The following is a 24,339-nucleotide window of genomic DNA, read 5'->3' as shown; positions in this document are numbered from 1 at the left end:
TGACTCAAAAACAGCAGCTTCACTGAAAAGTCCCTCATCATCCATCATGGCTAACAACTTCACACCACACAGAAGTTTCATCAGAGTCCTACTTTCAATTAACCCACTTCCTATGTAATATAGCACTGACCTCCAGCCCTCAACCACCTATAGCTAAGAAGCAGGTAAAAGAGATAGGTGGAATCTCAGGTGAGGATCTAATAATTTTCCTTCCCTTCTACTATAGAGTATTGGTAGTTTCACTGCCATTAGCATAGATAGACTTAGCTTTCATTGCCTTGGCTCTCAGGCGAAGGTTATCTCTACTCCTTGATGGTCATCTAATGTATGGAGGAAAAGCTATATTAACAATACTAGGTGATCACAATGGTTGCTCAAAGTACAAAAGAAAGACACAGAGTTGACTATGGAAGTGATCAGAGTGAAGTTATTTGAGAAGAACTTGAAGTGTTGCTAGCTGTGAAGGTGGGGAATAGGTACTGTGCACTAAAACACTGGCAGTCTTTATAAGCTGGAAAAGGTGAAGAACCATTCTCTTCTAGATCCTGCAGAATTGACATTTGTGCATTTGGATTTCAGCCTACTGGACCTTAACTAATGAGACTGCGTCACATTTTTACTTTCTTCCACTGTCAAATCATAAGTTGATGCTACTTAATCCATCTGGGTCTGTGTTTACATTGTGACATAAACAGAAAATATGATTAAAAGACTTTGTCCCATTTTAGGTCTGTGATAGACTCTTGCCAGTGAATGAACTGAGCACACATGGGACAAGGTCTGGTATAAAACTAGAGAGCTGAAAAGGAGAATTCAGATGCCCCTAGGTAAAAAGCAAAACTTGGAGATTGAAGGACCCTATTACAAGTGACTTTAAATCACCACAGGACAGCTAAATTGAGCTAAGCAAAGCAGCAGATGTGATGATTCCTATATGTTGCTAATTCACCCTTTCTCTTTGATTAAGAATTACCATGTAAGGTGCTGTCATACAGTTCATTAGTAGAGGGCTTCCTTAGTATGTAAAAGGTCCTTGGACCCATCTCTAGCTCAGAACTAACATATGAGATTAAGATTTATCTTAGATTGAACCTCTTAGTTCAATCTCCAATACATAACTAATATATGAGATCAAGATCCTTAGTTCCATCTCCAGCACAGAACTAACATAGGAGTTCAAAATTATTTTAATTGAAATATTATCCTTCTGAAGAATCAAACAAGAACGTTATACAAGTATAACACACATGAGTCAGCATCAGTGGGGAATATCTGATATGTGGGTATAAGGGATAGATTGTTGTGCCCTCACATATGTTTTTCTTTTCCTTCATCATAATAGATATTTTGGGTGTACAAAGCTACTCAGCTGTTCTTGTTTAGAGTTGTGGCAATGTGATTAAGCTCTAGTCAACGGCTACAGGAAAAGGCTGAATCAGTTCCTTTTCTTACTTTCTGCTGGCTGGAATATGGATGTGGAATAAACTGTTTTGGATCCTACAATGAGAGCACTAGTCTGGACATGGTAAGATAATACAGCTGTGTCTGAGAAAGTCCTATATAAACTCATGTTTCTATGACAAGGAATAAAATTATCTTTGGTTGTTTCCAATCTTATTAAAGGTCTCTATTTTGATGTACTAAACAAATGCACTGACTATATCTGCAGATATGTTTAGCTGGGTTCTTTCAAATTAAAATAATAAAATAATAATAAATTTGGCTCTGTGAACTGTTTTCGTTACTATTCCACTGCTGTGGTAAAACATCATGACCAAGGCAGCTTATAAAAGAAATCATTTAATTGGGGGCTTACTTATAGTTTCAGAGATTAGTCCATGACCATCACAGTGGGGAGCATGGCAACAGGCAGGTAGGCATGGCACTAGAGCAGTAGCTGAGAGTTCACATCACGATCTTCATGCGGGAGACAGTGCAAGAGTGCAAGACTGGGCCTCATATAGGCTTTTGAAAATTCAAAGCCCACCTCCACTGACACACCTTCTCCAACAAAGCCACACCTCTTAATCCTTCCTAAACTGTCTACCAACTGGGAACCAGAATTTACATATGAGCCTATAGGGGCCATTCTTATTCAAAACCATTTCAGTCAACTTTGCCCTAGTGGTGACATGGTTTTTTTTTTTCTCCTGACTTGCTGTAATGATTAATTTTGATTTTTAACTTGATGGTATTTAAAATCACTTCGAAGACCAGGAGTGATAATGAATGAGTTTCTGGGAAGGTTTTACTGAGATGGAAAGACTCAACCTGAATGTGAGCATACCAAGCACTGAATCAGAGGAAGGAAGGAAGCCAAGAACCAGCATTATTCCCTCTCAGCTTCGTGACTCTGGATGCAATATACAATCTCTCTGTTGGCCCTATTGCTACAGTACTTTAATTCTCACCACAGCTTCTCCACCATGGAGGACTTTATGTACCCTTGCCTAGCAGTCAAATAAAATATATTCCTTACTGTCTTAAGTTGCCTTTCTCAGGAATTTTGCCATGGCAATGAGGAAAGTAACTGATACACTTGACAATAGCCTTTTCTTCACTGTATTCACTAGTCAATAACGCCCATTTAACTGCCTTACAGTCATGTAGGTGAAGAATCCAGCACCGTTTTGTAACATTATGTAACATGAAGGGGCCTGCTTGTTTGTTGGGGTTTCTGTCCTGCCCTGCCCCCTAGCCGGCAGGCCCCAGAGAAAATCAACCACACAGAGATTTCTGTAAGTTATAAAGCTGATTGACCTGTTAGGTCAGGCTTCTTACTGGCTAACTCTCACATCTTCATTAACCCATTTTTCTAATCTATGTTAGCCATGTGGCTCAGTACCTTTTTCATTGGGGCAGCTCACATCCTGCTGCTTCGGTGATCTGGGCAGGAGTGGGAGGAATCAACTTCCTCTTCCCCAGAATTCTCCTGCTCTCCTTGCATCATTTCCACTTCCTGTCTGGTTTTCCCACCTACACCTCCTGCCTGGCCAATCAGCGTTTATTTAAAACATGATTGACAGAATAGAGACAATTCTCCTGCACCGCCTGAGGGGGCCTGTTTGTTGGGGGTTTTCATCCTGCCCTGTTCCCCCAGCTGTTTAGTCCCAGAGAAAAATCACACAAGAGATCTCTATAAGTTATAAAGCTGATTGGCCCGTTAGGTCACTTATTAGCTAACTCTCACATCTTGATTAACCCATTATTCTGATCTATTTTAGCCATGTGGCTCAGTACCTTTTTCAGTGGGGCAGGTTACATCCTGCTGCTTCGGTGATCTGGGCAGGAGTGGGAGGAATCAACTTCCTCCTCCCCAGAATTCTCCTGCTCTCCTTGCATCATTTCCACTTCCTGTCTGGTTTTTCCACCTACACCTCTTGTGCCTGGCCAATCAGTGTTTATTTAAAACATGATTGACAGAATAGAGACAATTCTCCCGCACCACCGTTTTTGCTGGATTAGAATTAAGATGTTAGCAGACACAAAATAAATTCCATGTTTTTCTGTGTACTTAAGTTTTGTTTGGGCATTTTTTTGTCTTACTGGTTTTCTTTACTTTTTAAAAAATAGGTTGTATTTTTTTCTTTTATTGAGAGAGAGAGAAAACATGAAGCTGAGTGAGTAGGGAGGTGCAGGAAATTCTGAGAGTAGTGACAAAGAGAAAAGAATATATTCAAAATATATGCTTCTGACAAAACTAAGTATTTAAATAATGTTGACAGAGTTGTGTTCCTTCTTCAAGGATTCAGCAGAAGGGAATGCTTTCTATTTGATTCCTTGTCTTTCTAGTAGCTATAGGCCATCAGTTTTTCTTGGTTCATGGGATCCTTCCTCCATTTTGAAAGCTAGCAGTGTTGAGCTAAGACCGTCTCATACTCACATATTACCTCTGCTTCCCTCTTCAACATTCACGATTGCTTCTGATTACAATAGGCCACCTGGATAAACCAAGATCATCTCTCCAATTCAAAGCCATCTGACTAGTAGCTATAATACAATTCTATTTATGTGCTCAATTCCCCTTTACCATGTGATATATTATATTCACAGTCTCTGGGGGAGTAGGGCATGATTATCTTTGGAAGCCATTCTTCTAAGCATTGTCCATCCTGCAACAATTCTATTTATGTGTGTATATGTATGTACATCCACTTCCTACCTTTTTCCAATGTGAAACCTAGAAGCTATGCCATCCTTATACCAACTGAGCACACTTAGCACCTAGATTTTAGTTTCTATCTCCATAAAAGAAACATGAAGTCCTTGGAGAGGAGAAAGGGGTGATTTCAGGGATATGACAGAGGAAGTTCAATCAGGGTGGATCATTCCATTGAGCCAGAAAGTCAGGAAGTACTCAGAGAAGAATAAAGGGTTTTCCAGCATACATATGAGCCACCTTGACCATTATTTAATCTGAGACAATCTAATTTGAAACTAAACAATGATTGTAAATGATGGTAAACCAACTGCATAAAATAAAAACCCCTGAGTCTGTCTATGTAAATAAGTAAATGCCATTCAAGAGAAATTTCTTTCATATTGGGTCACAACTAGAATTATAATGAATAATAGAAACAGAATCACCATTTCACATCACCATAAAAATAACTGATTTAAGTAATAGTCATCAGTGAATGACTAGAATCAGTCAATGATGTCCCATTTAGGCAGAGTATGGTAGAATACTTTCCCATGACCTATGTAGACATAAAATAGTATGCACATCCATTATTGCTCTTGGAAAATATGATCCAGGTGCTCTTGACTTTCCCAGATGTATGGAAGTGCCTTGGTGGACTATGAAGGTCAAGAATCTAGCATACACAACTGTGAATACATGTACTCAGGAGGAGAGGCAAGAGGATAAGTACAAGTTTGAGTCCAACTTACACTGACTGTAGGGAGATTATGTATCAGGAAAAAAAAGAAGAAAAAATAAAAAGCAGAACTTAGCACCCAAGACTTAAGATACAGAGGTATTTAAGGAACCTAGCACATACAAGTGAGTGGTATTAGAATCAAGTCATTAGCATTTAATTTGCTATTTAATTATATTGTTTTAATAGAAAATTAGCAATTGTACACATATATGTGGTACAATGTGATGTCTAAAGATATCATTTGGATGATTATGAATGATAAACTGAATGGATCTACCATTTTGTTTCAGTTTTTATGAGATATTTTAAATTTATTCTGTAAACTATTAAAAAATATACAATATGATTAACACAACTTTTTCTCTTTCTCCAACTGAAACATAGGCATTCTAGAATAATTTCCCTTCCTTCCTCCCCCCAAGGACCCTGTAAATCACTATCCTACCTTCTGTCCATTCTGTCTTAGCTACCTACCATTGATGTTATTTTAGTTATCTATCCTTATCTACCCTGTTGTACAATAGATATGGAAACATATTTGTCCTATCTTACTGAAACTATGTACACTTGCATGAATAGCACCCATTCCTCTCTTTCTGCCTTTTGTCTTTGGAAATCAGCAATCTAATCGTTACCTATGTCAATTCAGTGTTTTCAGATTTCATATATGAGTGAAATTATGCAGTATTTTCCTTTTCTGTGCCTGGATTGTTTCATTTGGTGCACAATATCCTCTGCCTTGATGTGTTTCCACAAATAACAGAATATCCTTATTGTTTAAAGACTGAATAATATTTCATTGGTATATATATTTTCTTTTTTCATTCACTTGTTGAAGGATGTATGTTATGGTTCCAGCCACACAGTGGTAGCAGGCACTTCCGGGTTCCAAGTCCATGCATGTACAGACAAGCACTTAGGCAAAATACTTAGCCGCCCCTGGACCTTAAAAGGCCCTGCGCGACTTATCTGTAGTGTGGTTGCATCAGTTACGTATGACACATCTACATAAACCCTTGCGTGCATGTGTGAGCTCTGTCATCTGCGCATGATGTAGCTACATCAACCCCTGTGTGCATGTGTTAGGTAACCTTTACAAAACGTCTCCAAGCTCTCTTTCTCCACACCAACTTTCAGAGGCCTGCGTACATGTGTCTCTCCTCTAATAAACTCTTAAGTGGGTTTTGAGGGTGTGTTCTGTTTTCACTTGCGCCAGGTAATTTCAATATTTGGGTAGGTTTCATACCTGGCTATTGTGAATCATATTGCAGCAAACATGGGTGTGCATGGATCTCTATGGGATGCTCCCTTTGATTCCTTAAACACTCAGGAGTGGTATAATTTTCCAAGGAGATGTTTTTCATAAAACTTTCTGCTAATTTACAGTGTCCCAGGGTTCCTTTTCCTCCAAATCCTTATCACTCCTTTCATTTCATCTTTTTGATACTAGCCTCTAACCTGACCTTAATAATTAGTATTATCAAATATTTTGTCATGGCACTGTTGGTTATCCATATATTGCAAAATATCAATTTACATCCATTTTCTTTTATTAGTGAGTTGAATTGCTTATATATCTGGATATCAACCCCTTATCAGATGCTCACCTTAAAATCATTTTCTTCTAATTTGTAGATTAAGCATTTCCTTCTTTGTTTCTGTTACAGAAATGTTTAGATTGATGCAAGCCTATTTTTATCTTCTTTCTTGCTCGTGCGATGTCATATCAAAATATTACTGAGCTTTATACTTATGTTTTTCCCATAGCAATTTTATAGTTTCAGGCCTTAATTGAAGTCTTCCCTCTATTTTGAGCAGGTACAAGGTGTCTCCTTGACTCCACCTATTATATATATCTCTGTTCACATTTCCCACCTGGTCTTATTCTGCTCTGTCATAGGACAAAGTAGTTTCTTTAATAACCAATGGTAAGAAAACATATTCACAACATATAGAGGGGAACCCCCACATCATCATGTAGCTTTAATGATTTTTTTATCAGTTCAAGAAGTTTCTTGGTATAATATTTATAGCTATCTATATGTCTGTCTAGCTGTAGATCATGTCATCAACAGAGATAATTTAAATTAGCAAACATTTTACATATTGTAATTTGAAGCATTTAAATACAATGAGTAAAGTCATTGGAAAGAAACTTTGTGTTTGGCAAACAGTTCCACGCTTCTTTATATTTTTTTTATTTCTTTTTTCAATTAATTAATTAATTAATTAATTTTATTGATAATTATTGAGCTCTACATTTTTCTCTGCTCTCCTCCCTGCCTCTCCCTTCTTCCCTTCAATCCTCCTCCAAGGTCTCCATGCTCCCAATTTTCTCAAGGATCTTGTTTTTTCTACTTTCTACTTCCCATGTAGATTATATCTATGTAAGTCTCTCTTAGTGTCTGCTTTGTTGTCTAAGTTCTCTGGGATTGTAGTTTGTAGACTGACTTTCTTTGCTTTATGTTTAAAAACCACCTATGATTGAGTATGTGTGCTAATTGTCTTTCTGTGTCTGGGTTACTTCACTCAAAATAATGTTTTCTAGTTCCATCCATTTTTTTCCTGCAAAACTCAAGCTTTCAATGTTGACTGTAGAACTCACTGTATTGGTTCCTTTGTACTATAAGGCATTGCCATACTTAAAATAGTAAGAAGCCTAATAGACATATTCACAGTGAGGTTTATCTGCTTGGAATGTTCTAAGATGGCAAAAAGATGCATGGCAGAAGCTTATCTCAAAGTTATCATGAAACCCCACAGGGCACCCACAGGAGGAGTACTAGGGTATTGTGTTATTCTAAACAGAATTCTGACCTTCAAAGGCTGTCCAGGTCCTGATCTCTGAAACCTGTGAATATATGCTATATGTACCATTATGTATTGATTTTGTAAACATTTTCACTGTTTTTATGCTGTTAAAGCATAAAAATATAAAGTAACAAATTATAAAATACAAGGCAAGTATTACTGGTGTTTCTTTAATATAATTTAATAATAAATAATTTAATTCTTAATATTGCAAAAATAAAAATAAGATATAAGATATATGACTGGAGAGATGACTCAGTGATTACAAGTGTCCTGCTCTTAAGAAGATCCTGGTTCAGGTCCTAGCACCATAGCTGGACTAGAATTATTTCATGTGTGTGTTAATTTGTTACCCTATTATTGTAAAATTAACACAAAAGTCTATAATCCTAGTCAGCTATGAGCTAAATGTACTTGACAACACAGAAAAAAAAACCAGTCAATCCAGAGTCTGGAGAATCAATATTTGGCTGTGGTCCTGAGGGCAATTTAGATTATATGAGGGCCTTGAATTAAGGCCCCAAAGCCGTCAGATGCACAGCAGGGACTAAGGTATGACTAGGTTCAGGAGCAGAGCTTTTTAAAAGAGGTCCTGATTTCCATCTCTCCACAACAAAAGAGAATAATAAATAGGCACAGCAGCAGGACATCTCTGTCTCTCGAGGGCCAGATGTTCTCTCTTCCCTAGCTTTCTCTCCTTTTATTCCTTCAGATTGTATGATTATATATATACAAATCAGTATATTCCCAGCCCAACCTTTTTCTAATTTACAATCTTGCCTCATATCTCATACACCATGGATGAACCTCATGAACCTCATTTCTAAGATTCTTGAAGAAACAAATAGTCCAAGACCAGAGTGGTTATACATACCTGTAATCCCAGCTGCTGGCAAGGCTGTGTTGAGTAGATCATGTCTTTGAATCTAGTCTGGACACCAAAATAAAAACCTATCTGAAGGAAGAGAAGAAAAGAGAACAGGAAGATGGAAGGGGTTCAAGACACATAATTATGCAGTCATGGTTCAGTCATTCATGGCCAGGAGGGCATGCCAACTATCATAAGCACAGTCAACAGGAGCCCTGTTATTGTGCCTGTCATGGGCAAGCAACAACACATATTGGCATTTTGAGGCAGGCAGACATGACAGTGACATTATTACAACCCAGTCTTCTAGTTAACCTGTTTGGTGTTATTATTTGTGTCCGGGCAATGAGGAAATGAATGAGCAGTCTCCGAGTACAGATGGGGATATGAGAGTCATAAAGATATAGTGTGCCTTTTGAATACCTCTAGGGTTATAGGCAGGAGTGCCACAAGAGGAAAACTGATTATTCTATGTATAGATCAGTTAGGCATAACATTGGAGATTTCATTCATTTGTACAAATGCATTTTCTATCATTCATTCAGAATTGGGTTTACTATTGTCTCGAGCATTATCAATAAAGCTCCTTAGAAATCATACTTTCATTTAAAGACTCAATTATTTTCAATACATATCATGAGAAGGAAGGCTGTCTTGCAAAAAAAAACTTTTCTTGGAACAGTTAAATAAGAATGGATTAGGTGTTTTATTTTTTATTTTAGAAAAGGTCCAGAAGAATATTTTCCAAAGTGTCCAGTGAGATGTCATCAGCCATCGTGTGGGTGGCACGTGATAAGAATACTTGCTGGAACAAATATTGAGATCTTTATTGAAATACCTTTGTGTTAGGTCAGAGTTCTCCAAAGAAACCTAACTAATGAGATATATGGAGCAAGAGATGGAGATGGGGAGACAATCAATGGCAATGGAGGCTGATAAGGTCCACCTGACATTTGCAAGCTAGTTACCCATTAGACCTAGTGCTGTGATCATAGTCTGAGACTCATGACCTGGGATCAGAGGAAGCAAACAGTTACATGCCACTCTGGAGCATAAGATCAGATGAGATGCCTCACCTCATGAAGGGAAAAAAATGGGGTAAATTCTTCTTTCTTCAGCCTTTTCTTCTAGTTCCTCAGGGAACTGACTAATGCCTATCAACATAGGAGAGGGTCATCTATTATAATGAGCTCCTGAATTCAAATGCTAACTGGCTCCCAAAATACCCTCATAGACACAATGACGAATTTGGGTACTCCATGGCCCAGAAATGATAATATATATAACTTACCACAGCTGCCACTCATCAAAGTTTTCAATACACTGATGTAGAGGTGTATACAAGAAAAAGATAAGTGAACACTGCTTCTAAATAAATTGGAGGTCTAGGCATTGGGAACACATGTCTATAGTTTCAGCAATCAGAAAGCTTACACTGAAAGATCTGACTAGAGTCCCAATGTCCATGGCTAGTTAGTCTACACATAGCTGGTCAAGAGCACTTTGTGCTATACAGCAAGATCCCATTCCAAATGATAAAATCAAAACAAAATGAATCCCAAAAGTACTTTATTAAAGACAACACTGGGAGGCTATAATTTCATATAATATATCTTTGAAGACCTTTACCTATTACTAATGATGTTTTATTTTTTAATTTTTAATTGATGTGAATTTTACAACATAAACCTAAAATATGTTCATCTAAGTTACTTGATGACATTTAATACATTTTCAATATTGAACTAACACTACCTAGCTCTAATTCTCTGTAATCCAATGTGAAAAGGGAGATGATATGGGATGTCCTTCTGTAGATGTGTTGCTTTAATTTGTTGATGAATAAAACTGTTTTGGCCAATGGCTTAGCAAAGTAAAGTCAGACAGAAAAATATGAGCAGAGATATAGAGAGAGAGAGTAGGCAAAGTCAGAGAGATACCATAGCTGCTGAAGAAGACAGACTCCAGATCCTTACCAGTAAGCCCCAGCCTTGCGTCCATACATAGGTTAATAGAAATTGGTTAATTCAATGTAAGAATGTAAGAGCTAGCTAAAAATATGTCTGAGTCATTGGCTAAACAGTGTTGTGATTAGTATAGTTCCTGTGTTATTATTTGGGTCTGGGCAGCTGGGAAACAAATGAACAGTTTCTGCCTACACGGATGTTTCTCTCCTATCCACCAGTTCCCAAATAATCACTCGGAGGCTTAATATTATTTATAAATGCTCAGTCAATAGCTCGGGTTTATTACTAACTAACTTTTACATTTTAAGTTAATCCATATTCCTTGTTTACACTCTGCCATGTGGTGGTACCTTTATTAGCATGGCACGTTCATCTCCAGCTCCCTCTGCATCTGGCTGGTGACTCCAGAGTCCACCCTCCTTCTTTCCATCATTCTGTTTGGCTTTGCTACCTAACTTCCTGTCAAGCTACTGGCCTGTCAGCCTTTTATTAACCAATGAGAGTAACACATATTCATAGTATAGAAAAAGATTGTTCCGCAGCAATTCCTAAACATTTTTAGCATCCTAAAATGAAACACTGTACCCACTAAGTAACTAGTCTCTGTTCCGCCTCCCCCAAGCCCCTAGCAACCACCATTCTCTTTTTAGTTTCTGGATTTAATGTGCAATTTACCAAAAATAAAAAGGACTATTTTTAGAGCAGTTTTAGGTTCACAGAAAAAGAATGGAAAGTACAGAGTGGTCTGCTATCCCATATCCTCCCCCCACATGCAAACCTCCTACACTATCAACATTCAACATCAGAATAATACATTTGTTACAAGCCTCTGTTGGCTTTTTAATGGGACATTTTAAAGGTTCTTCAAAGCTGTGTTTTCATAACTGAGGCAGTTTATGTAGGCAGAGTAGCATGGCAAATGTCTACAAAATTGCTCTATAATTCAACTTTTTTAAGGTCATTGTCCACGGCCTTCCAAAAGATGTCAATGAACTTTTCCCCTCTAGCTCTCTACTTCATAGCATACTTCTTCATGACTTTAACACATGACTGTTTGGACATAGTCCAGGTCTGAGTCCTTTATATTCTTTCTTTTATGTGGACTATAAAACTTCAGATCATTGTTTTAATTTTGTTAGTCATTAATATTAAATTTTGTGTTAATTAATTGATTAATCATTTGTTCATCCATGATTAGTATGAGAGATAATGTTAGTAAAATACATTATATACTACATACATAGTAGGTGAAATTCCTTGAGCATAAGCTCAGGTACCTAAGCTATGCAATTTACATTGATTTTCTACTATATTTTCCAGTTATAAACAAAACTAAACAAACTACGCTTGGTTCAGTTTTTTTAAAGCTGAATTCTTGCTAGCTTCAATAACGTTAGCCAACACAAAGCTTTTGTAGTTATTTCAAAAACTTCCCATCCTTTCTCTGGGATGATAGCCACGTTCTTGTGGAGTTACTATGAAGCAAGTTTTCGGAAACAACCTCAGCAAGGGAACCACTGTGGTTCTGCTCCAACTGACACCTATACAAGACTGGGATGTGGAGTGGTTGGTACCTGCCCAGATACTTTTGTCTGGTAACTGATCCATGCTCTTTTCTGAGTACTCTGTGGTAACATGCCCATCTGAACTCAGAAACTCAAGTATTGTTCTTTTTGCTATTTTTGTGCTTGGGACAACCTAGGCTTGCTTCTTTTGTAATGTGGGACTGCACAGAGATACCTGGCTTCCTTTTAGATCCTTTTGACTGAGTACTTCAAACATGCATGAGACATTTTCACAGTTCCCCTTCTCTAAAAAAGAATCTACATTATAAAGATGTCAGAGAGCAGTAGTTCACTGTTGCATAACATGATGTAAATATTGTTCAGTCATTGGCATATAAAATCAATAAGGGATGGTTTCTGGATTTTTAAAAGAGGAAATTGCCATTGATTCCCTTATATCATATAGATTGGTGGGGGAAACTTCTAATTCCACATTGAACTATGTAGGGATATACAAGATATGATCGTGGAGAGGATGGTTGTCATTTTAAAGGAATGGCTGTTGTAGCACACTGCTAAAGCAGCTAAGAAAAAAGATATTTGGTGGAGGATGTGTTCAATTCTAGTAAAAACTACAGGTTATCAGGGCTAAAGCAATGATTCAGTGGATAATAGCACTTGCTGCACAAGTACGAGGAGGTAAGTTTGGATCTTTGTGAAAAGCTGGGAATGACCATGCATGCACCTGTAACACCAGAACTGTGGGGTGTGGAGACAATAGAATCTCTGGGTTTTGCTGGCTAATGCCTAGCCAATATACAACAAGCTCTAGGGGACAGTGAGCAATCCTGTCTTAATGGAATAAAGCAGAGTGATTGACAAGACATGTAACATTTTTCTCTAGTCTCCTCACACACCTGCACTCTCATGCACACAAGCACACACAGAGAAGTGTCAGGAGCTTACGAGTGTGAGAGAGATAAAAAGTGAATAACAATTGAGAAAAATACTGTGTTTCTTGGGAAGCTCGCATGCATTGTGTTTTTACTTCCTTGTTGCTGTTAGAAAACATTATGACTGAGGCAAATTATATAAAAACAGTTTATTTGGACTTAAGGTTTCCAAGATATACGAGAGCATCATAGAAGGAAGCATGGCAACAAGCCATAGGCCCAGAGTCAGAAGCAGAAAGCTGAGGGCTCACATCTTTCTATGCAAGCAGGAAGCAGAGAAAGAGAGACGGAAGTGACACAAGGTTTTATCTCTCAAAGCCCTCTCTCAGTGACATACTTCCTTCAACAGTCACACCTCCTAAACCATCCCAAACAGTCCCACCAATTGGAGACCAGGTGTTCAAATATATGAACCTATGGAGCATTCTCATTCAAACCACTACAGTGTTATAGTTTGAACTTGAACGTTCCCTAAATGCATAGATTAATGGTTTGAATTCAGTGCAGGGTCCACAGGTGATTAACCAAATCTAAATGTTAATCCACTGATGAATTCCTAACTACCTAGATTCCTAGACGCATTAATGAACTATTGGAGGTGGTGGAATCTTTGGGAGGTAGAACCTAGTTAAAGGATGTAGGTGAATGTAGGTGCCATTGGAGGATTTCTTTGTCCCCAATCCTCCTCTTTGCCTTTGCCTCCTGGCTACCATGAAATGAAAACTTTTCTATGACAAGTGCTCTCTGCACATTCCTAATATTTTTAGGTCAGTTTTTTTCTGTTTAAAGAATTATGTTCTCACTTATTTGAAAAGAAAAAGAACTGACAGTTGGTTATTTTAAAAAACAAGATTTAGTTTAACTAAACTGAATGTCTCCAATCCATTTAATGCTTATTTTTGTACTATATATATAAAGCAAACACAGAAATATGCTCAAAATCCCGTGTTATATGCTTTAACGAGAAAATATAATTTACTTTACTTGTTGAGTGATCAGTTTGCTAGGTAAGAGAGTCGTAAGTGATATTTATTCCGAAGTCAATGTATGGTGGATATTTGTTATTCACAAATAAGCATTTCAGGAATTTTCTGAGAGGGATACATTTTTTTCTGTGAGTTAGAGGACATGGTTGAGCTAAGTGCCTGCTCATCTCAGAGTTGGATATCAGCTTTGCAGGATAATAAAAAGAGAGTACAGATTAAAATAAGATAGTGAATCCTCAATTACAGAAAGAGATAGCACAAATAGTGAAGTGTGTGAGCTTGTCTGTTGATTAATAGCTCATATTTATTTATTTATTTATTTTTCTGCTTATCTATTATGCTGAGGGCCTGGCCCAGGGCCTTGTACAGGACAGACAATGGTTCTTTCACTACATCACTGGCTTCAAATAATGACCACTTGTTTTTTAGAGGAACTTCCAGGTACAAACTTCCATTCATGTACAATCATTGGGTCATCACAGTCTTTCTGATTGCTTTCCTTAGGCTGAGAGCTGCTCTGGTAACATTCATTCAACAAAACCAGGTAATGACAAAAGATTTTTTAAAAACCTCTTAAAGTGGGAGCTCTTATGAAGGGAAAAGGGGTAAATTCAAAGAACAGGTGCTATGAAACATACTCTTATTAAAATTAAGAATACGTTCTCCACCTGCCCCCAGGATTGAACACAAAATTCATGCATGTCTGGCTCTACTGTAGAGCTGTGAATAAAGAATAAATACTCCAGTTAATAAATGGGCAAATGAACCTAACACATACTTTTTCAGCAGATGGAGTAAATGGGCTGGAAAGTGGTATGGTGGTTAAGTGCATGTACTGCTATTTCAGAGGATCCAAGTTCAATTCCCATGATCCACCTGTTAATTTTAGCTCTACGGGATCCAATGCCACCGTCTGGATTATAAGGGTACTTTCATTCATGTGCAAATACTTTTAAACAAACATACACACACACAATTGAAAACAATTAAAATAAATATTCTTTTAAAATATTTATTTATTTGTATTGTACTTACATTGGTGTTTTGCCATGAGTGTAGGGTCTCCTGGAACTATAATTACAGACAGTTGTGAGCTGCCATGTGGTTGCTGGGAATTGAACACGGTTCCGGGTCCTCTGGAAGAGCGCTGATTGCTTTTAATCAATGAGCCATCTTCCCAGACCTAAAAATAAATCTTTTAAAAAGATGAAGTACAAATGGCCATTGCCAGACTCTGGGTTCATGTACATGTGGCTGAAGACACACACACACACACACACACACACACACACACAATGGGAAGGAGAAATCAAGTTTATGGTGAGTGACTGAGTCCACATTCTATACTAAGGACTCAGAGCCTTTAATTGTTTCTGCTTCTGTACAATTTACAGAAGAGTCAGAATGGTTTTGAACATGTGACAACTTCAGAGGACCCCAGAGCATCTTCAGAGGAATCACTTAGATTCATTTGGCTCTTGATTTCTAAAACTAGCTGGATTATTCCTAAACCTTGATTTCCACGCCTCTGCTTTTTTTTAATGCTGTTACAGCTCAGTCTTCATGTTTCATCTATAACTGTCCTTCATTCCCAGAAAAATTTCCTGAATTCCCATCTGGAAAGTTAACAGTTTGAAATTATGTTTGTTTGCTTGCTTTTCTGCTCTTTATCCTATTGATGACGACAGGTCCATTAATGTGCTCTGCCCACTGGAAACACACACACACACACACACACACACACACACACACACACACACACATAAATGCCGGGCGGTGGTGGTGGGCGCACACCTTTAATCCCAACACTCAGGAGGCAGAGGTAGGTGGATCTTTGTGAGTTCGAGGCCAACTTGGTCTACAAGAACTAGCTCCAGGACAAGCTCCAAAGCTACAGAAAAACCCTGTCTCGAAAAACAAAAACAAAACAAAACAAAAAAAAACACAGATAATTTATCTGCTCAGAGTTCTGAAAGCTAGAAGATGGAGATGAAAAATATGGAAGCTGACTCCTTTCTAGGACTGTCTTCTTGGTTTGCAAATGTCCAACTTCTCTTCATCTGGTCTCTGAGCATTTGTTTCTGGGTTCAAATTTCTTCTTTTAATAAAAACAGCAATCATAGGAGATCAGGACCTACACTTATTTTCTCATTGTAAGTTAATTATACATATAAAGATCCTATCTCCAAATACAGAATCATTCTGAAGTTTTGAGGTTTAGAATGTCAACATACAAATTTGAAAAAGAGACATAAGGAATTGTGTAATTTTCTCACTGCCCAGCTCAGCACCTACAACAGTGTCTGTCATACAATAGCTTCTTAACAATCGTTAATAAAGAAAAAAGAATCTATTCTTTCCAAATGACCCAGAACAGACCTTCTTTTGTGGTTCTTGCATTCTGGGAAATTCTTATTCCACGTTTATTCTCTGCACTTTGACCAGTTCTGAGTTTCTGCATTAACTGCTATCTTCTGAGTGAGGAAACTTCTCCAATAGGTCTGAGAGCTGCATCAATAAATAAATAGGTACAAAAAGAATAGTTTATATTATGTTCATTTAGCAAGATAATAAAAGCAGATATATATATATATATATATATATATATATATATATTACTTTACACATATATCCTTACAAATGCAAACCATACATATTTGCAACCTTCCCAAGAAAGACAGGTTGACTTATTGGAATATACAAAATACACGATGATGGAGTTTTGAAATGGAACAGAGCTGGGGGTGTACTTCACTGGTAGAGTGATGCTTCTGCCTATGTTAAGCCATCTCCAGTGTTGAAGAGAAATAGGTAGAGGAAAAGAGGAAGGAAGGAAGGAAGGAAGGAAGGAAGGAAGGAAGGAAGGAAGGAAGGAGTGCATGTAGGAGAGAGAAAGGGAGGAAGGAAGGAAAAAAATAACTTCAAATTTGAAGATTTTTAAAGAAGTGGGTCACTAATTTTCCCTATAAAATGTGTACTCTAGCCAGCTGCATTTAATAGTACTTGGTGCTTGCATATTTACCAACACTTGGACAACCTCATTTAATTTTTGTCAGTTTGATACACAAAATGTGACAGACACTTCATCTTTATTCTCATCTATGTTTTATTACTAAAGAAGTTAAGCTGTATTAAAAACTGTTAATATCACAATCTTTATTTGTATTGCTTTCACTTTGTTATATATTTAATATAATATTTGTATTAATCTTTGAGAATTTCATACATCTATACTATGTATTTTTATTGTATTTGCCTCCCACTCTTAAGTCCTCCCAGATACACCTTGTATACCCTCCCCAACTTTCTGTCCTCTGGTTTTGTAATACAGTACACTGATCCTAATTTGTGCTTCTCATATTCATGAGTGTGGGGCCATCGACTGAAGGGTGGTAGACCTTGCAGGGGCCACACCCAGTTTTCACTCCTCCAGAAACCCTAAAGTGTCAAAGCTCCTCAGCTAGGGGTAGATACTCATGAACACTTCCCCTTCCATGCTGGAATCTTAACTGACTTGATCGTGTGCAGTTCTTATACAGGCAAGCACACTTGGTATGAGTCCCTCTGCATAGGAGTCCTGTCATGTACAATCAGCACTCGTTCCCAGTCATCACATTAGATCTGAATCTTAAAATCCTTCTGCTCCATCTTCCGTGAAGATCCCTGGGCCTCACAGGGAGGAAGTGCAATATAGATGCTCCATTTTGAAATTTAGCACTTTGCATTTGTACTCTAAAGCTTAGTCAGATGTAAATTTCTTTGTTAACTACCATCTATTACATGAAACAACAAGAGCAAGAGCAACAGTAAAAGAAAAAACAAAAATCTCTCAGAACTTAAAGCTATAGCAATCTATGCTGGCTTTGGCAGCACATATACTAAAAAATGGAATAAGAGCTGTAGTAATCTATAGATATAGAGATAAAAATTTAGAGGGCAGTTTTTGTTATTCCATTTAGCAAAATAATAGCAAATTCACCTCAGAAGCTATGAATTCCTCAACCATATAAATAAATCTTGGCCAGATTTATAGTACTAAGCATGTATTTCACTCTATTAAGTAGGCACTAAATCCACTCTGAAAACAGTTGGCTGCTTTTATAATATTTGTGCCAGTATTGAACTCATGAGCATATCCTACAATCTTGGTCATTACTTTAGTTGACAGGGTTCACAGCTCTATAAGGCTATTGATGACTGTTCCCCTCAGGAGCCTATACAGCACCTTCTGGTAGATGAAAATAACCAGTAATGACATAGATTCCTACTCAGTACCATCTTGAATTCTCTATGTTCTGTGGCAAAAATGTATGGTATTTTCAGCAAAAGGGTCTTCCCATCAAGTCGTTGTGGACAGACAAGAATGATGTTAAAAGTCTATATTATTTTGGAGCAGGGTCTCCAGGATACTTTTGAGCAGTTAGAATTTATTTGGAATATAATAGTGTCAACTTGACTTCTCCACAATCTTTTAGCCATATTATATAATAAACTTGTTTTTTGAGTAAGGAATGGGGCCTGAAGATCACCTTGCCTATCTATGCTGAGCTACTTTCTGGTTCACTTTTATACAGACCGTGTGCAGGCAAACACGTGTGCTGGAAGATATGTGTGTAGAAAAGTCATGTCATGTCCAGAAGATTTCATTTCATAGCAAACCTTCCCATTCTCTGGCTCTGACATTGTTCCTACCTCCTTTTCTGTGATGTCCCCTTAGCCTTGCTGGTGGTACTAGTGGTTGAGGCAGATGCTCTGTTTGAGTTTGAGCACTCAGTATTGTATTCTCAGCACTTTTAGTAGCTATCCAACTTTTCATTGAGTTTTCCTCACTGCATAAACAAATTTCTCTGACCAAAGTTGAGAGCAACTCAGGTCTATGGCTATAAATACAAATATTTAGAAGGTCCTTTGACTTATACCATTGGTATATTCCCCATTCTCTAGTGGATGCGCCCATATCACATATACTTATAGGTTGTGCTAACTAGCTGGAACTAACAGATTTCCCCCCCTTCCCACAAAAAGAAAGCATAAATAGAAAGACATGAAATTGTAAAGGAAGTGTGATAGAGAGGATATGGAAGAAGTTGGAGAAAGGTAAATATGATCATAGTTTTCACCTCCATCCCTATGACAAATGTCTTTACTTTTTCTTATTTCTGTAAATAAAAATGTGTTCCAGTTGGTTGTTTAGTAGAAAACCCTGTACATTCTTGAATCCCCCTTTACTCCTTATGTAATACAAAGCTAACCCATTAGCAAGTTCTTCAGGAAATCTTCATTCAGAGTCTTTCACCACTCCACCACTACTAATCTAATCCAAGTTTTCACTAAGAAGTAAGTGATAATTTGTCCATGAATTATCCCATGCAGAGATGGAATTGGCCTCCTGCTAATCTCCATAGAAACTGGCCCAGGCCAGTACTTAAGGCAATCAATCTTGGTCAGCCCTGAGGCTTGGATCCCAGCCTTCTAAGCTCTGCAGCTGGGATAGGGGTTGGTACTTCTCCAGTGGTAATCACTGATATACTAAATCCTGCTGTCAGTTCCTCTCCTCTATCGTGATTGGGGTTCAGATATATTATATAAGAATCTGATATATCATAGTGTTATTATATTCAATCCCTTCATTAAACCAGAGAAAAGATTGACAAAAATAGGAATGGAATCTGGTATTGCTGAAACATATTCCTTATTTTTCACTGTAATTCTGGAAATGGAGCCTATTGCCTTAGGACATGCTATGCAAGCATTCTGTCACTGAGTTATACGCCTTGCTCTCTAAGTCATATCCTATAACATTCTGGCCCCTTATCATATCAGGGAAGATTCCTGGGTTTCCCCTAATGTTATTCAGCATAAAAGCCCTGTTTCACCAAACTTCCAATCCTGTTCACATCTAGCACCTGATATAAAGCTTCGTCCAAGTGTAAGGAACATGGAGAGCTCATGTGGATGCTGTGAACACAGTTTCAGCAGATGTGGTCTCTTAGCCTTCTGAGCATCTGTCTTCACTGTATAAAAGATATTCTATTATGCCCAAATCAGAGCTCTTGGCTTTGCCTCCTTCATTCAATTCATTGTGCCCATATTCTAATTGTTCCTATTTTGATTCAATGGAAACACTATTCGTTCATACTAAAACGCTAACTGCCATCTCCACTATCTCTTCTCCTAAACTTTTAATTCAGTCTACCAACATTTTTTACAAGGATCCTACTTTTAAAATATAGCCAGAATTCTACCATATTTCATTTCATTGTTCTTCAAAGCATAGTGGACTATTTACACAAAGAGCCTAATGTAATTGTCACTATGAATTATGCCATCCTCTAGTTCACTTCTCCCCAAGGGTTTCCAATCACACTAAAATATACTCTAACTACCCAAATGTCTATGAACTTATCTGCCCAATAACACTATTTTCTTTTGCTTTTGTTCACTTTGCTTTAGCCACATAAGTCTGCATTCACAATCTTGAATCTGCTAAGCTTCCTGGCCTTCTAAGATTGTTTCCTCTGTCTAGAATGGTCTCCTAGACATTACAAGACCTCTCTTCTGCCATCCATGTCTCCATTCAAATACTGCTTCCTTCTGACCAAGTTCATATGCTAATCATTTCATCTGAAATAATACCCCTCTTTGCTCTGTATGTTTTGGGCCTTTTTCTTTTTGCTTTCCTTGCAATTATTGTCATGTGGAAGCATAGAACTACTGTTTGTGGCTTGTGATCTGTCCTTCTAGTGGAATGTGAGTGTCATGAAAGCAGGTGCCTTGCTTGTCTTATTTGTAACTCTATCATCTCTAAGACTTAAAACAGAGCTGACATTGCTCAAAAGGTATTTCTTGAATAACTGAATAAAAGGTGTCTAAAAAAAGGGTTGGAACGACATTCCTCAAATACCAGGAAAAATCAGAGCAAATAGTAAAACATAATTATCTATTAATCCAGTAATTATTAGATTCTTAATGATTCTAATTGAATAAATAAATGTATGCATAAATTAAAACTGCCTTTGTGAACCACATAGAAAAACTATAGAATATCTTTATACCTATTATTTTTATTTACTAAAATGACCAATTTTTAAGAAGATTTTTAATTGAATAAATGATAAGTTTGGGGCAGAGAAACTTCTGTTTATGAAAATTTTCTTTAGGGAAAAGTGAAGAAGTATCAAATATATTGAATAGCACTTTTTACTGAAATAAAATGTTTATTTGAATATTCAATGACTAGTCATCATTTCAAAAGCTGTCAGAATAAACCCTGAGAGTAATTTGCCAATGTGAGATTGGTCATACCGACCTTATAAATTTTTTGAGTTTCTAGTATTAGAGTGATATTGAGATACAAAATTTAATTAAAATATATTTCTAATTGAATGTCACATTTTACATTAAAAGAAGTTAATAGGTTTAAGATTTTTGAGAAATAAGGCTTGGAAACGGGTTCTTTTATTTTGAGCAAGTAGGCTAGGTGTGATTGTGCCTGCAATCCAAGCACTTAAGCAATGGAGGCAGGAGGATCAGGAGAGCAAAGCCAGCTTTGGCTATATAGTCAGTGTGAGGCCACCTGACCTACACGAGACCCTGTCTCACAAAACAAGCAAAGAAAAAAGATGATATGAGGTGAAACTTCAAATATGAGTATAACAATTTTGTCTTGTTTTATGGAGGATGTCCTTTCCCCCAACCTTATGGGCCTCAGAGCACATGAATTAAACACAGAGCAATACAACTTGAGATCTAAATCAGTAGTAGTTCAATGTCTCAAGGAATATGCACACCAACTGCTTAAATCAATCTCCTCTATCTGTAAAACATTCTAGAATAAGTTTCCTTTTCAAAATTTTAGAGCTCCTTTGGCATTCTTAGTCTGTGGCAATTTTGGTGTGTTTGAAGTAAGGATGCAATACCTGGAACCTTGTGAGAGAAGCAGATAATCAGGTCAATTTGATACACCAGTGAAATGTGCCAATGGGATATTTAAATGGAGACTTCTTGAGAATAAGTAAAAAGTATTGTTATAAACCCCCATTGAGCTGCCTGATATTTGAAACATGAAATAGAAAAAAATCACTCATTTGAATATTAATAGAGAAGAGAAATAAGTTGCTGAAAAAAAATGAGATTTCAAGATTAGTATGGATCCTATAAGGATATGTTCACTAAAAGAAGAACGAATTTTCCAGAAGAGTAGCTCACACGTGCTGAACACTATGGAGAAATCTCATAGGTTGAGAAATAGCAGCACTGAAATAAAATGGACCCAGCAGTTTTTAAATGCTATAATGGAAACCTTCAGCAGCAGAGCAGAATATTATGCTGTGACATAATTTCTCACGTAAATAAATCAGGACTCATTTTAGAATTGTATTAAAGCAAAATGGCACACATTTTTGGAGGACCTGCTTCCTTCTTCAATTTGTCCTTTTTCCCCCTCAAATGCTCTTTAGACTGCCTTGAATTCTAGTATTTTAGTTCTCTGTGTAAAGTTATTTATTATCTTTTGAGAATACTTCGCAGATGATCTATTTAGAACAAGAAAAACTAGATAGAAATCTTGATTTTTCTATTATGCCAACAATGTTGCTCTTTAAGCAATTTCTAAAAAGGTCAAAAGGTGCATAAATTTAGAGCCCAGAGTCGTTTTCCTTTCAGTATCTTTATCAAAATACTGATTTATGCCTTTGATGAGATGTACAGTATGTTGAAAGAAGAAATGTCTTCTCGGGACTTTGAAGAAGCTCGTAAAATGGTAAAGAAGATGCCAAGAGAGATTATTCACTAAAATGTTTGCATACCTAATAATTTCTTAGCTCAAATGAGTGCTCTAAAGTTGTTTAGTGAATTGATGGACTGAGCACATTTATAATGGCTAATGCCTGCTTTTTGGAACAACCCGAATTGCTGTTTTGTTTTCTTGAAGCAGATTCCATAGCCCAGTAACCTTAGGAGAAATAGGAGATGTGCATGCTTTGGGGTTATTGTTATTGTTTTTCATAGGGATTTTTTAAGAATAGTTTTAGATTTACAGAAAAATTGAGTTATAAGTAAAGATAGTTCTTATATGCCACCCATAATCAGTACTATTGTGTACTGATTATCACATTTGTTGCAAATGATGATCCAACAGTGATATATCATCACCCAGAGTCCATAGTTTACATTAGGATTTGTTCTTGATATTGTCCATCCTGCTGAGCTAGACAAATGCACTCATTATTACACTAAGTTGTATAATGATGGATATCTATCTCTAGACTATAACATAGAGAAGGTTCCCTGATCTGAATCTCCTCTGCACTCCATCTATTCAAACCTCCCTTCCTTCAACTACTGGAAGCCATAGTTCTTTTTATTGTCCCACAGTTTTGCCTTTTCTGAAATTGCATGGGATTAGAAGCACATGCTATGTATCTTTTTCAGATACCTTTTACTTAGTAAGATGCATTCAAATTTTTCTATATCTTTCAAGGTTTGATAGCTATCATGGTGAACTACAATGACACCTGCTACCTAGTGACAGTTTTAATCTCAAACATTTTATTTTCCCCATGGGAGGCCAAAAATGTTTTATTCTACAATTAAAAAAACTGTCAAGTGAAACAAATATAGTTCCTGAATTCACTGGTTTACTGTAAGGCATGAAAAAGAAGAACAACCAAAAGATATACATGCATATACAGGAAAAGTATGTACATGAAAACCACATGCACAAAGTACTGGTAGATGAATCAAGCACCATAAAGGCATGGAAGCAATTGTCCATGCATGACCCAGGTCAACGAAACACTATGATAAATGCTAATTGATAACACCAGTGGATAAAAAGAATTCTTCGTTCCCACAGAGGTTTTAGTGGCCAGTGCCAATCAGAACCAATACTCAGACAAGTGAAAAGTATTCAAAATGCACTGGGATTTATATTCCAAGAAAGTGTATCAACTGAGCTTCTAGACGTCAATTTTGGTACCAACAATCTTGTTTGCACATTGGTACATAGTTGTCAGTAGATTGTCAGCCAACTGTCAAGGAGACTCAAAATGGAGTGCTATTGAAGAAGAGTCATATTAGTCATATTTGATGAAAGTACCAACCTTACTTAGATTTGCTACAATCATAACATGCGAAATTGTTATGACAATTCCTTCATTTCTTTTCGGTGCTGACAAATAGCATGCGAATATACCATAGTTTATTCATTTAAGCATCATAGGGTGTTTAATTGCATTCAAGTTTTGACAATTACAAATAAAGCTGTTATGAACATCTGTGGATAGGTTTTGTGTCCTAAGGTTTTATTCATTTGGTCAATATCAATCAAAGAGTGTGATTGTTGGGCCACTCAGTAAAACTGTAT

The sequence above is a fragment of the Myodes glareolus genome, chromosome X (assembly GCF_982192425.1).
Source record: "Myodes glareolus chromosome X, mMyoGla1.1, whole genome shotgun sequence".
NCBI lineage: Eukaryota > Metazoa > Chordata > Mammalia > Rodentia > Cricetidae > Myodes > Myodes glareolus.
The sequence above is the reverse complement of the archived record's forward strand: the minus strand, read 5'-3'. Positions refer to the sequence as shown.